Raw genomic sequence first — 13,565 nt, forward strand, 5'->3', positions numbered from 1 at the left:
CATTATAACCGGCGCGGCCACTTTAAATGTAAGAAGCCGTACCCACAAAGTGACTGCCAAGGTCTGTGCCACAAAGCAAATAGAAACCGCTCAGCAGGAACATCTTCTATGTAGCCTCGTCTAGGAGTCTGGACCAGAAGCCGACATAGCGGGAGAGGGCCGAACCCGGCGACGGACAGGTCACTAAACACAATCGGTTTTTGTGTAGATGTAAAATGTGCAAGAGGAGGAAAATACTGAGATGCCCACAGCACAAAATATGAGGCAATGTACTGTATACATTATCAGCACAGAATATGAGGGATATATACATTATCAGCACAGAATATGAGGGATATATACAGTATTAGCAATTCTATTCTTTCTCAGTTTAGATCTGTCCTATAGCGGAGATCCAGCCACATGGAGGGAGAAGGAATCACATGGATGGGCTGCTTTACATCACTCATCCGCCATCAGATCACCTGTAGGAACGGCCGACCACCTAACGTGTATGGGGTTGTCCCTTTTCTACCCTGATGGCCAATTATTATTGGATAGTTAAGGCCCTATTCCACGGAACGATTATCGTCCGTATTCGGCTGATATCGGCCGCAACGGACGATAATCGTCCCGTGGAATAGAGTGCAACGATCAGCGGCATCGTTCATGTCGGCTGATCGTTGCAGTCGCTTGTTTTTCAACATGTTGAAAAACAAGCGACTGATATAGCAGCGATTTGCTGCCGTCGCTCCGTTGAATAGGAGCGTCGGCAGCAGACGCTGCTATATCCTATGGGCTGCCCGGACGATCAGCGATCACCCGGGCAGCCCCCCCGCAGGTCCCCGCCGCCCCCACCTGCTCGCTGCAGCCGCGTTGAATAGCAGCGGTAGCGAGCGGGTAACGAGGAGCAAACGAGCGCTGAGAGCGCTCGTTTGCTCCTCTGACGACCCGTGTAATAGGCCCTTTCGTTTCCACTAGATATGCCACTGAGGTGTTTACCCATCAAAACTATGCATCTTCATAAAAAATTGATTTAATCTGCTTATTCTTTGCTCTTTCGCTGGAGGCCGCTCGCTTCATGTTCACTAGATGCTGCTCGCCTCACGTACGCTGGATGCCGCTCCTACCACGTGCACTGGAGGCCGCTCGCTTCATGTTCACTCGATGCCGCTCGCCCAACGTACACTGAATGCAGCTTGCTTCCTCTCCTCCTGTACACCAACTACATGCTGATACACATAGTGACTAGTACAGGAGCTGGTCCGGGGGCCTCTGGAACATATTATCTACAGGATAAGCCATAAATGTGGGATAGGAGCAGTTCTTACTTTCAGAACAATTATACCAAGAATAATAAGCTCGTAACTCCTGTATTTCCTTCTGAGAAGTGCTATATCCCACTTATAAGAAGGGTTGGGGGTGAAGAGACCCCCGTTCTCAGCAATGGGCCTGCACCTATCATGTATGGTATACACTACACTATAGATTCTCAGCCTGCAGATCTATTTATACATAGGGAAATGGGAATCTGGAACAAGAAACATGTGAGTAAAACCCTCAGGATGACCGGGCAGACTAGTCACCGCCATTTACTAACACATTAAACAGAGGCGACATCAGCGAGAGAAGAGCGACAGGTCACAGCATGAGGAGCGCAAAGACAGCTGTGGAGAATGTGACAGCGTAAGAGACAGCGCAGGGGACCCAGCACCAACACCTGTCACCACTTACATCCAGGACACACTGAGGATTATCATCACCCCATCCAAATAAATGGCTATACGAGCCTCCTTCAGAATGAGAGACTATTTGTAACTATCCTCTATAGATGGTGGCCGTGAAGAGGGGACCCCATCCCCCACACACTCTATTAAAGGGGTGACTCCAGTGACTGATATATAACAAGGCAGATCTATATTCCTAGGCCTGGAGCACTGGGAATCTGAGCCACATCTACCATATATTTCTAGTAAGGTGACAGCGGCCATAGCCTCCCTGCATACAGAGCCTGACAGTATTATCACTGTACTACACACAGTCATACACCAAGGGATCACTTACATCATGTAATAATAGACAATGGTGAATCTGCTGATACAAGACCCATTTCTTGGAGTTTAGATTGACTTTTTATTATAGGGATATTTTTTATTCCATTAGGGTCTGGAACTATCCCCAATGACGCACGTACTATTACAGAGATGCTGCTCTTGTATTGATCGTGTAATCTATATGGGAGAGATGGGCCATTAATGGTGGGTGTAAGCTGCAGATACTGTTATATAGGGGCAGGGAGGGGTTACAGACACCACCTCCGCTCTCCTCATCCTCCTCGCCTGTACCATACATGATTTGCCATTGTCTCTGTTATTTATACTGACTATTTACATATGAAACGACAATTGGGTGTTACCTTTCTCCCAATCAAAGGGGTGTGTCCCTGTCAAAATGTGGAGGGACTCGCCCAGTTGTCAATTAATTCATAACACCAAAATTGTTATTTAATGTGCAAGTATGTGCAAGAAGCTTCATGTCCGGAGGCTCCAGGCTGGGAATCACCTGCACCGGTCACTGACCGTCCATAGTATTACTGATCCAGGAACACACTTACTATAAGGCCAGACATGTGCACAGAATATTTATAACAAAGTACAACATGAGTGCAAGGGGTTTTATTATAGTAGGGAGGGGGAATCTTGGCTCTTGGCATGATGGGAGTTGTAGTTTTGCAGCAGCTGGAGGGCCGAGGTTCCCCACCCCTGTATTACACCATATGCTTAATATTATTATTATTTCACACTCAGCATCTGCAAATCTTCACAAAAGATTAGTGACTTGTCATGTTGCTGCCTGATGTTCCATAGGATCGCCGCTCGTAATCTAATTATCTAATTGTTGTGTATAACAGGGGCCCGCAGCCGGGGCCGCTCACATTGACGCTTACTGGAAGTGTTAAAAAGCTGGAAAAAAATTATTATTGAGACCATTCAGAGATCTGCGGAGCAATGCTCTGCGGGTGGGGGGGTTCCTGTATAATGTTTATGTTATTAGAGAGGAGGTCATCAGAGAGTACTGCAAAACCCACTCAGCCATATACACATCTATAACCTTATGGTATATATACATCTATAATAACATGGTATATACACATCTATAATCACATGGTTACATACAGTGCTAACCACCGAGCCACCATACTGCCATATACAGTGCTAACCACTGAGCCACCATACTGCCATATACAGTGCTAACCACTGAGCCACCATACTGCCATATACAGTGCTAACCACTGAGCCACCATACTGCCATATACAGTGCTAACCACTGAGCCACCATACTGCCATATACAGTGCTAACCACTGAGCCACCATACTGCCATATACAGTGCTAACCACTGAGCCACCATACTGCCATATACAGTGCTAACCACTGAGCCACCATACTGCCATATACAGTGCTAACCACTGAGCCACCATACTGCCATATACAGTGCTAACCACTGAGCCACCATACTGCCATATACAGTGCTAACCACTGAGCCACCATACTGCCATATACAGTGCTAACCACTGAGCCCGATGAGCCAATGAAGCGCTTCACTAGTCCTATAAATTCACTCATCTCTCGTCCAAATCAAGGAAACATACAGTACATATGCATGTAAAAAGAAGCATGGTCACTGCTGGGCTCTGTTCGCACTGCACAGAACAGAGACCTTTACCTCCTCACAGACTATACGCTCTGGATAGTCCGAACCTGCCGATTCCCGCTGTCTGCCCGCTCCGTGGAGAGGGTGGATACAGCAGGAGGACCGCCTGGGAAACTGGAATACAGCCATAGCCATAGGCTGTATCGCAGTTTTCCAGGCGGTCCTCCCGCTGTATCCACCCGCTGCACGGAGCGGCCAGAGGTTCGGACCATCCTTAATATAAATATATATAAATATATATAAATATATATATATATATATATATATATATATTCAATGTAATGTACAGCGCTGGGGAAGGATTATTATATCATAGACACCACCCTATAACTTAAAGGGTTCCACCATGATTTATGTTATTACATTCTCATATCTATATCATAGACTCTGGTGTTACACGACGGCTCCACATTGCTGCACCGGTATTATCCGGCACACGGCTCCACATTGCTGCACTGGTATTATCCGGCACACGGCTCCACATTGCTGCACTGGTATTATCCGGCACACGGCTCCACATTGCTGCACCGGTATTATCCGGCACACGGCTCCACATTGCTGCACCGGTATTATCCGGCACACGGCTCCACATTGCTGCATCGGTATTATCCACCACACGGCTCCACATTGCTGCACCGGTATTATCCGCCACAGGGCTCCACATTGCTGCACCAGTATTATCCACCACAGGGCTCCACATTGCTGCACCGGTATTATCCGGCACACGGCTCCACATTGCTGCACCGGTATTATCCGGCACACGGCTCCACATTGCTGCACCGGTATTATTTACCACGGGGCTCCACATTGCTGCACCGGTATTATCCGGCACACGGCTCCACATTGCTGCACCGGTATTATCCGGCACACGGCTCCACATTGCTGCACCGGTATTATCCGGCACACGGCTCCACATTGCTGCACCGGTATTATTTACCACGGGGCTCCACATTGCTGCACCGGTATTATTTACCACGGGGCTCCACATTGCTGCACCGGTATTATCCGGCACACGGCTCCACATTGCTGCACCGGTATTATCCACCACACGGCTCCACATTGCTGCACCGGTATTATCCACCACACGGCTCCACATTGCTGCACCGGTATTATCCACCACACGGCTCCACATTGCTGCACCGGTATTATCCGGCACACGGCTCCACATTGCTGCACCGGTATTATCCGGCACACGGCTCCACATCGATGCACCGGTATTATCCGGAACACGGCTCCACATTGATGCACCGGTATTATCCGGCACACAGCTCCACATTGATGCACCGGTATTATCCGGCACACGGCTCCACATTGCTGCACCGGTATTATCCGGCACACGGCTCCACATTGCTGCACCGGTATTATTTACCACGGGGCTCCACATTGCTGCACCGGTATTATTTACCACGGGGCTCCACATTGCTGCACCGGTATTATCCGGCACACGGCTCCACATTGCTGCACCGGTATTATCCGGCACACGGCTCCACATTGCTGCACCGGTATTATCCACCACACGGCTCCACATTGCTGCACCGGTATTATCCACCACACGGCTCCACATTGCTGCACCGGTATTATCCGGCACACGGCTCCACATTGCTGCACCGGTATTATCCGGCACACGGCTCCACATTGCTGCACTGGTATTATCCGGCACACGGCTCCACATTGATGCACCGGTATTATCCGGCACACAGCTCCACATTGATGCACCGGTATTATCCGGCACACGGCTCGGCACTTTACTTATAAGTCAATGATTCCTAACAAAAGCTTAAAGAAAGTGAAAGCGAGAAGACGTGTAACCTGCTGAAAGGCTGAGCAAACAAGCTCCATGCGGGAAGTGTGCACGCCGACGTGTCACCGTGCTGCACGCCCGGCTGTGTAACCACCGCTCTATACCCAACCTGCAGCAATTCTAAGGCTACGGTGACACTCATTTTAAGTCTAAAAAAGTTTGCATTCCAGCAAGTAAGCAAAGCAGCACAGTATTTCACATCTCACACAAATACTCTAATTGGGTTAGGGTTAATTTCAGGTTTTCCTCAGAAAACTCCTTTAAAGGGTTGTTCAACCCCCCAAAAAAACTGTTTCATATCTACAGTTGCCAGAAAGTGCCAGAGATATGCAATTAACTTTTATTAAAAAATCTCACGTCTTCCAGTATTTATCAGCTGCAGCATGTCCTGCAGGAAGTGGTGTATTCTTTACAGACTGCAGAGCAGGAGAGGTTTTCGATGGGGATTTGCTGCTGCTCTGGACAGTTCCTGACATGGACAGAGGTGGCAGCAGAGAACACTGTGTCAGACTGGAGAGAATACACCACTTCCTGCAGGACATACAGCAGCTGATAAGTACTGGAATACTTGAGATTTTTTTTTTTAGAAGTTGATTACATATCTCTGGCACTTTCTGGCAACTGTAGATATGAAAGTGTTTTTTTTTTATTTTTAATAGAAGTAAATTACAAATCTCTGCACTTTCTGGCACCATTTGATTTGAAAGAAAGGAATTTTGGTGAGCAACCCCTTTAAGCCTTCAGAGTGGTGACAGGTGATGTTAGTGCAGTCACTGCTGTTACTGGGCCCCTAGGAGCCCCCTCCATGGTGCACAGATACTTCTCATTCAAGCACTAGGCTGTCCACAAGCAGTACTCACACACAGACTTCCTTTCCCTTTCATCTCTGGCCAATCACAGGACAGCACATACTCCTCTCTGCTATGCCATGACATGTCTAAGGGTCCTATTCCACGGGCCGAGGAGGGCCCGATCAATGATGTAAACGAGTGGCGATCTGCTAGATCGCCGCTCGTTTACTGGGCCTATTCCACGGCCCGATGATCGTTAAGCGAGGACTGCAGGGACATCGTTACCGATGTACTTGCAGCCCTTGCAGCAGCAGTAATACATTACCTGCAGGTCTTCTTCTCTGCGCTGTCTTCATCCCCGGGTCCCGCGCGCTCTATCTTCCGAATGGCCGGTCAGCTGACAGGCCACACTCAGCCAATCACAGGCCGCAGCGGTCCCGGCCTGTGATTGGCTGAGCGCTCCGTCAGCTGACCGTCCATTCGGAGGATAGAGCGTGCGGGACCCGGGGATGAAGACAGCGCAGAGAAAAAGCCCTGACAGGTAATGTATGATGCTGCTACGCTTCTGAAATCGTCGGTCGCCCGCCGCGCACCGCTATTCAACCGTAGCGATGCGCGGTGGGGGAACGATGATTTTAGGTCTGGCCCTAAATGAACGATCAGCCGATGACACGATCATCGGCTGATCGTTCTCTCTATTTCACCGAACGATAATCGGCCAAATCAGGCAAAATGGGGCCGATTCGTCCGATTATCGTTACTGTGGAATAGGGCCCTAAGTGAACAGACATGAAACAAACAGCAGCAGTACAGCAAGGAAGGGGTTACACTGAGCACTGAACTTCTGTTACTGAGAAGGTGAGCTAGATTAAGCTGCGGCACTGAGGACATATGGCAGTAGGGTACTCCATTATATACACAAGGGGCAGCTGGATGGTCAGAGAAATCTCTCAGTGTTTTTCATCCTGGGCAGGCAGAGCGGCTCAGCTTGCACGCACACAGTCTAGGCTTCCGTGGATTTCTTCCATTCTTTCCTGCACACTGCACATGCTAAACCCCGCCCCCACGTTCTGTGATCTGTCCTGACTTGGCTGTTACTAGAGACAGCTTTCCTCTGACAACAGACAGTGAACAGCAAATTGCAAGGAAAAGAAACACCTAGTGGAGAAGTCTTTAGAGCTGTTTTTCTGCAGTAAGTAGTGATTTACACATATGTTAGGAATCATATTGGCCATGACATCGAGGGAAGCTGTTTAAAATGACGGCAAGCATTTAAAGTGGAGATGAAGCCTTTCCTGACTGGTCTTTTTTAGCATATTACCCATGACATAATTCTGGGACATGTGGCTCTGTGATGCGTCATTCCTATGTCAGAATAACCAATTAGGGGTTACCAGCTGGGGTGTGTCCCTGCACAGTCTAGAGCCGGCAGCTCTGATTGGATAATCCTAGACACACCTCCAATTGGTAACACCCAGTTGGTTATTTAGTCATAGGACTATAGGAATAGGTATCCAGGGCTGGTATATGATGAGGAATACAAGTGTTCACACATAGCGCTTAAAGTGACTGTACCACCAGGCCCAGGCTGAAGCACTGGAGACGGGCCGACCCACCCTTGGTGGGAGGAAACCCCAGCCCCTCTATCATAGGGATCCATTGATTCTAATGTAGTCACATCATGGAGGGGCTGGAGTTTCTTCCCACTAAGGGTGGGTCGGCCGCCTCCAGTGCTTCTGCCTGGGCCTAGTGGTACAGTCACTTTAATTAGCGATATTTTGCTGTGAATCGCGATAAAATAAAGCTATTTCTTTCATAATTCTGTCAAACTCATGGCAAAAATAACACTTTTACTGCAAATTCAGTGATTCACGTGAAAGAAGGGCTAATTAATTTACACGATAACTCAAGGGGAATTATCAGGAGGTGAGAGGAGACATTGAGGATGATAGTATGTCTTTTACCTTCATCCTCAGCGCCGTTCTGGTGCAGCTAGTAGATTGCTTCACTGTCCAGTGAAACCATTAGGACCACTGCCGGCCCCCACAGTGCTGATCGGCCCCCGGCTGGCCCGCCTCTAGCTATAATTGAGCAAGTTGGCTGGGGAGCAGCGCCTAATGGTCTTACCAGACCGTGGAGCAAACCACTAACTGCACCAGATCCGCACCAAGTAGGAAGGCGACAGACATACCCTCCTCCTCCTCGGGGTCTCGTGAGCAATAGGTATATATCAGCAGGTTATGTTCCTCTAACCTGCTGATAGTTCCCCTTTAAATACTACATGTGAACATAAAGCCTCGGACAGACAGATAAGGACAGGCCGGTCGGATGGAGGAACAAAGAAGCGTCTACATCGGCAAAGAAGATGCAGTAAGTGACAATTCAGCAGATTTAATAGGAGATTAAAGAAGTAGTTTCTGGATGATTCAGAAGGTGACACCGTCATATAGGAAGTGCCGCACCACAATAACACAAGCCTCTCTATCCTATCCGTACATCTATGGGCTTCTTCACATTCACACCTTACATACAGATTACATATCATTACTATTACAGCCTCGCATCGGGCACATTCAGGTTTCACTAGGTCCCTCTTCCCTGGTAATTGGGGATTGGTAATTGTTTTTTCTTACTCCTGTATGTCAGGTCTAGTAACGTCCAGAAGAACTGGTCTGATCCTAAACGTGAATAAATAGATGATCAAAAACAAATCATCAATGGGCGATTGCAAAACAGTGACTGGTATTCTGGGTTATAAAATGAATCTGTGACGTAGCAGCCGCCTCCGGAATCTTCTGTCTATAGAGACTTGTGGTGAACCGCGCCGGGTTCCTCTTTCATCCCAGAGGTGCTCGTGTATTTTATTATTGCTATAATACGTTACCGTAGAGGGACAAGTGGTGACCCAACACTAAGGGTATGTTCACACTGATGGGAGCCATCCCATAGAGACACTGAGGCAGGCGGGATTCTGTGACCGAGAGCTCTGCTGCAGACTTCCACCTATATCACTCAGTGTGAGCATACGTCGTGGACTAAGGAGCCAGGCAGACCAGTTACAATGTATTAGCCGAGTACTAAGCACAAAAACATTAAAAGGTACTCCGCCAAAAATCTTTTTCTTTCAAATCAACTGGTGTTAAAGTTATATAGATTTGTAATTTACTTCTATATAAAATCTCTAGTCTTCCAGTACTTATCACCTGCTGTATGTCCTGCAGTAAGTGGTGTATTCTCTCTAGTCTGACACAGTGCTCTCTGCTGCCACCTCTGTCCATGTCAGGAACTGTCCAGAACAGCAGCAAATCCCCATAGAAAACCTCTCCTGCTCTGGACAGTTCCTGACATGGACAGGCTCTTACCTCCCTAACTCCGCCGCAGGGGTTTGCTGTCATCCCCTCCGGTTCCCAATCCCCGGCTGCTTCTAGATCTGAGTGCGGGTCCGAGTGACGTGACGTGACAGGCCCGCTCAGCCAGTCAGCAGCCAGGGGACCCGCCTTGGCTGCTGGCTGGTTAAGTGAGCCTGATGCACTTGAGCCAGGGAGGTAATAGCGCGACGTTCAGCCACCTCCTCAACAGCTATTTTGAGGGGGGAAAAAATACGAGCCTGGACTTCTCCTTTGAAGTGTTACTGTCACTTTAAATAACTCTTAACTAGAGATGAGCGAACCGGGTTCTGGTTCGAGTCCATCCAAACTTCAGCAGCCCCCGCTAATCAAATGTCGAAAGTTCGGGTTCGGATGGACTTGAACCCGGTTCGCTCATCTCTACTCCTAACTCATGTCAGAGACAGACAAAAGTTTTAATGGGTTGGGGTCTGGGTGTTCAGTGATAATTAGAGGCAGGAGAGAAGCATATAGCTGTGTGCTTCCCTCCCCAGCTCACTGGTCTGCCTTGTGCTATAGTAAGCCTATGGGGTCTGTCTCCTGGGGCCCGGCCAGAGCCCACAGCCACACATTTCTCTGGGCTCTATCTAGGGATCATTGGGAATCTAATAACCTGGCGTCCACATTTGCTTATATGCCGATAAGAGGGTACTGAGGGGGCTAGAGACACAAAAAAACGCAAACCTCCCTGAAATTAAAAAAAAAAAATTTAAATCTTTTTTTTCAATTTCAATGCACAAATAATTTATGAATATTTTATGAAAATTACAGGGAATCTGTCAGCAACCGGGCCTAACCCAAGGTGCTGACAGTGTGCTCTAGTTGGCAGTCCCTTTGGTACTATTCAGTGCAGTGGATTATGCACAATCTCAGGTCTCCTACTGTAATGAAGAGTCAAAGAGGAGTTGTGGCTCAGTGTTTGTGCCGCACTTTGGCCACCTCACCACCTCATGTGTCTCTGAGTGTTACAGGCATACACTGCTGACAGAGGACTGATCTGCAATCACATATAGCTGAATCTCCAAGCCTAACTTTAAAAAAAACTTAAAGGAGAAGTCAGGTGAAAATTTTTATTAAAGTATTGTATTGCCCCCCAAAAGTTATACAAATCACCAATTTACACTTATTACGGGAAATGTTTATAAAAAGCCTTTTTTTCCTGCACTTACTACTGCATCAAGGCTTCACTTCCTGCATAACATGGTGATGTCACTTCCTGGATAACATGGTGATGTCACTTCCTGGATAACATGGTGATGTCACTACCTGGATAACATGGTGATGTCACGATCCAACTCCCAGAGCTGTGCGGGCTGTGGCTGCTGGAGAGGATGATGGCAGGGGGATACTGAGGGACACAGGGCACTGGAGGGACACTAAGCATCCCCTCTGCCATCATCCTGTCCAGCAGCCACAGCCCGCACAGCTCTGGGAGTTGTGACATCACCATGTTATCCAGGAAGTGACATCACCATGTTATCCAGGAAGTGACATCACCATGTTATCCAGGAAGTGACATCACCACGTTATCCAGGAAGTGACATCACCATGTTATCCAGGAAGTGACATCACCATGTTATCCAGGAAGTGACATCACCACGTTATCCAGGAAGTGACATCACCATGTTATCCAGGAAGTGACATCACCATGTTATCCAGGAAGTGACATCACCATGTTATCCAGGAACTGACAGGACGACGCACGGCCAGCCTGCTCTAAAGACCTGATCAGTCGAGCATCAGCCGTTTTCCCCATGCTCCGCTGATCGCTGTCACTTTTACACATTTTTTAGCAACGCTCCCAGCCAGAAAGCTGCCCCATATTTACACATTACATAGGTATGTCCTGAGCCACTCAGGAAACTGATCTGATGCTGATCCTGCTGATCGGTGATCATCTACTGAAGCTATTTCACGGTTCGGGAATGGTGCGGTCAGCCTGCATGGACATCGCTAGATTGTTTCTTTTCTTAAACATGGAAATCGATGTATGACAGAAGCCGCAGGTATATAACACCCAATCCCCTATACGTATACCTCTACTGGACACAGGTCACCATATATTATGTATACAGAAGTCTGAAACACACAGCATGTAGCTAATAACTCATTGAATAGATTTGTCCACCAGGGGTCTGGGAAAGCTGGGTGAGAATCTTGATAGAACTCTGTGGTCATGGTGGTTGTCACTCAGCTTTCCAGACTCCTGAATGACAAGTTTATTTACAGGGGCCGTATCATTGTATAACTAGAGGTTAGGGGGTACAGGCAGCCACCAAGGCCACGCGGCTGACAGGGCCATCACCCAGCTTTATCAGACCACTGAAGAGCTACTCTAGCTTTTATTCAGCAATATATCATATGTAAACAGGAGATCGATTATTCCTGTGCACACATGGAGGTTGTCACCAAGCATTTCCAGTACCCTGAATGGTAAGTCCGCGTTATACAGAGGTTGTACTACAAGGCATCTGCTATTCAGTGGTCTGGGAAAGTGACAACCCTGTCAGAGCACCAGGGCCTTATCACCACCACCCAGCTTTCCCAGGGACAGATAATAAACACATTGTCCTCCACAAAAAAACAGCTTTATGTATATTGCAGTGTATATGTGGTGTATATAGCAGTGTATATGTGGTGTACATAGCAGTGTATGGTGTATATATAGCAGTCTATATGTTGTGTATATAGCAGTGTATGATACATGGTAAATATATAGCAGTGTATATGTGGTGTATATAGCAGTATATATGTGGTGTATGATACATAATGTATATAGCAGTATATGGTATCTGGTGTATATTTAGCAGTATATGGTGTATATGATACCTGGTGTATATATATATATATATATATATATATATATATATATATATATATATAGTATATGGTGTGTATATATAGCAGTGTATATGTGGTGTACATAGCAGTGTATGGTGTATATATAGCAGTGTATATGTGGTGTACATAGCAGTATATATGTGGTGTACATAGCAGTATATATGTGGTGTATATAGCAGTGTATATGTGGTGTATATAGCAGTATATATGTGGTGTATATAGCAGTATATATGTGGTGTATATAGCAATGTATATGTGGTGTATATAGCAGTATATATGTGGTGTATATAGCAGTATATATGTGGTGTATATAGCAATGTATGATATATATATATATATATATATATATAAATAAAACAGCGTATGATACATAATGTATATAGCAGTATATGGTGTTTATGATACTTGGTGTGTGTAATATATATATATATATATATATATATATATATATATATATATATATATATCACAATGCTGATTGTGGTCAGCTCACCTGCTGTATCCACTCACGGTGCGCGGCAAAGCCCGGAGCCAGGGCAGTAAATGCAAAGGAAAAGTCCAGCACCAGTGTAGCGGATAAAAATATTATTGTCCTTCTTTATTGGCAAAACTTCACATGACAGGAAACAAACATGCGATTGTTGACGCGTTTTGGCGTCTCTCACGCCTTGTTCACAACATAGTATACCGTATACTGTTCCCCACATCATTATATGGGCGGTATCAGACATCACATGACACTTAATTAAAATCACAAACACATGGTTTAAAAAACGCAAGTTGGGTACAAGATACAAACCGAAACAAAAACAAGAAAAGATATGAAACAAAGCTTCCATTTATAGTACAAAATGTGATATAAACATACAAAATTAATGGGCAGTATTCAACATTTAGTACGTCAAAATAAGATCGTGTCTAGAGTTTAAACCACAAGGAAATCTGCTTCCTAACCTAAATATCCAAAAGGACTCTCTGTTCAATAATTTACGTCTTAGAGAGATTTTAGGTCTGTGAGAAATTGCACATTTCCCCCATGCACCTCTCTAAAATGT

General features: G+C 46.4%; 1 protein-coding gene across 1 annotated transcript in view; it reads right to left on the minus strand.

Annotated features, from left to right (window-relative positions):
* VPS54 (VPS54 subunit of GARP complex) overlaps positions 1-13,565 on the minus strand; it is a 48,358-nt gene that overhangs the window by 31,761 nt on the left and 3,032 nt on the right. The window lies entirely within an intron of this gene.

The sequence above is a fragment of the Dendropsophus ebraccatus genome, chromosome 15 (genome assembly GCF_027789765.1).
Source record: "Dendropsophus ebraccatus isolate aDenEbr1 chromosome 15, aDenEbr1.pat, whole genome shotgun sequence".
NCBI lineage: Eukaryota > Metazoa > Chordata > Amphibia > Anura > Hylidae > Dendropsophus > Dendropsophus ebraccatus.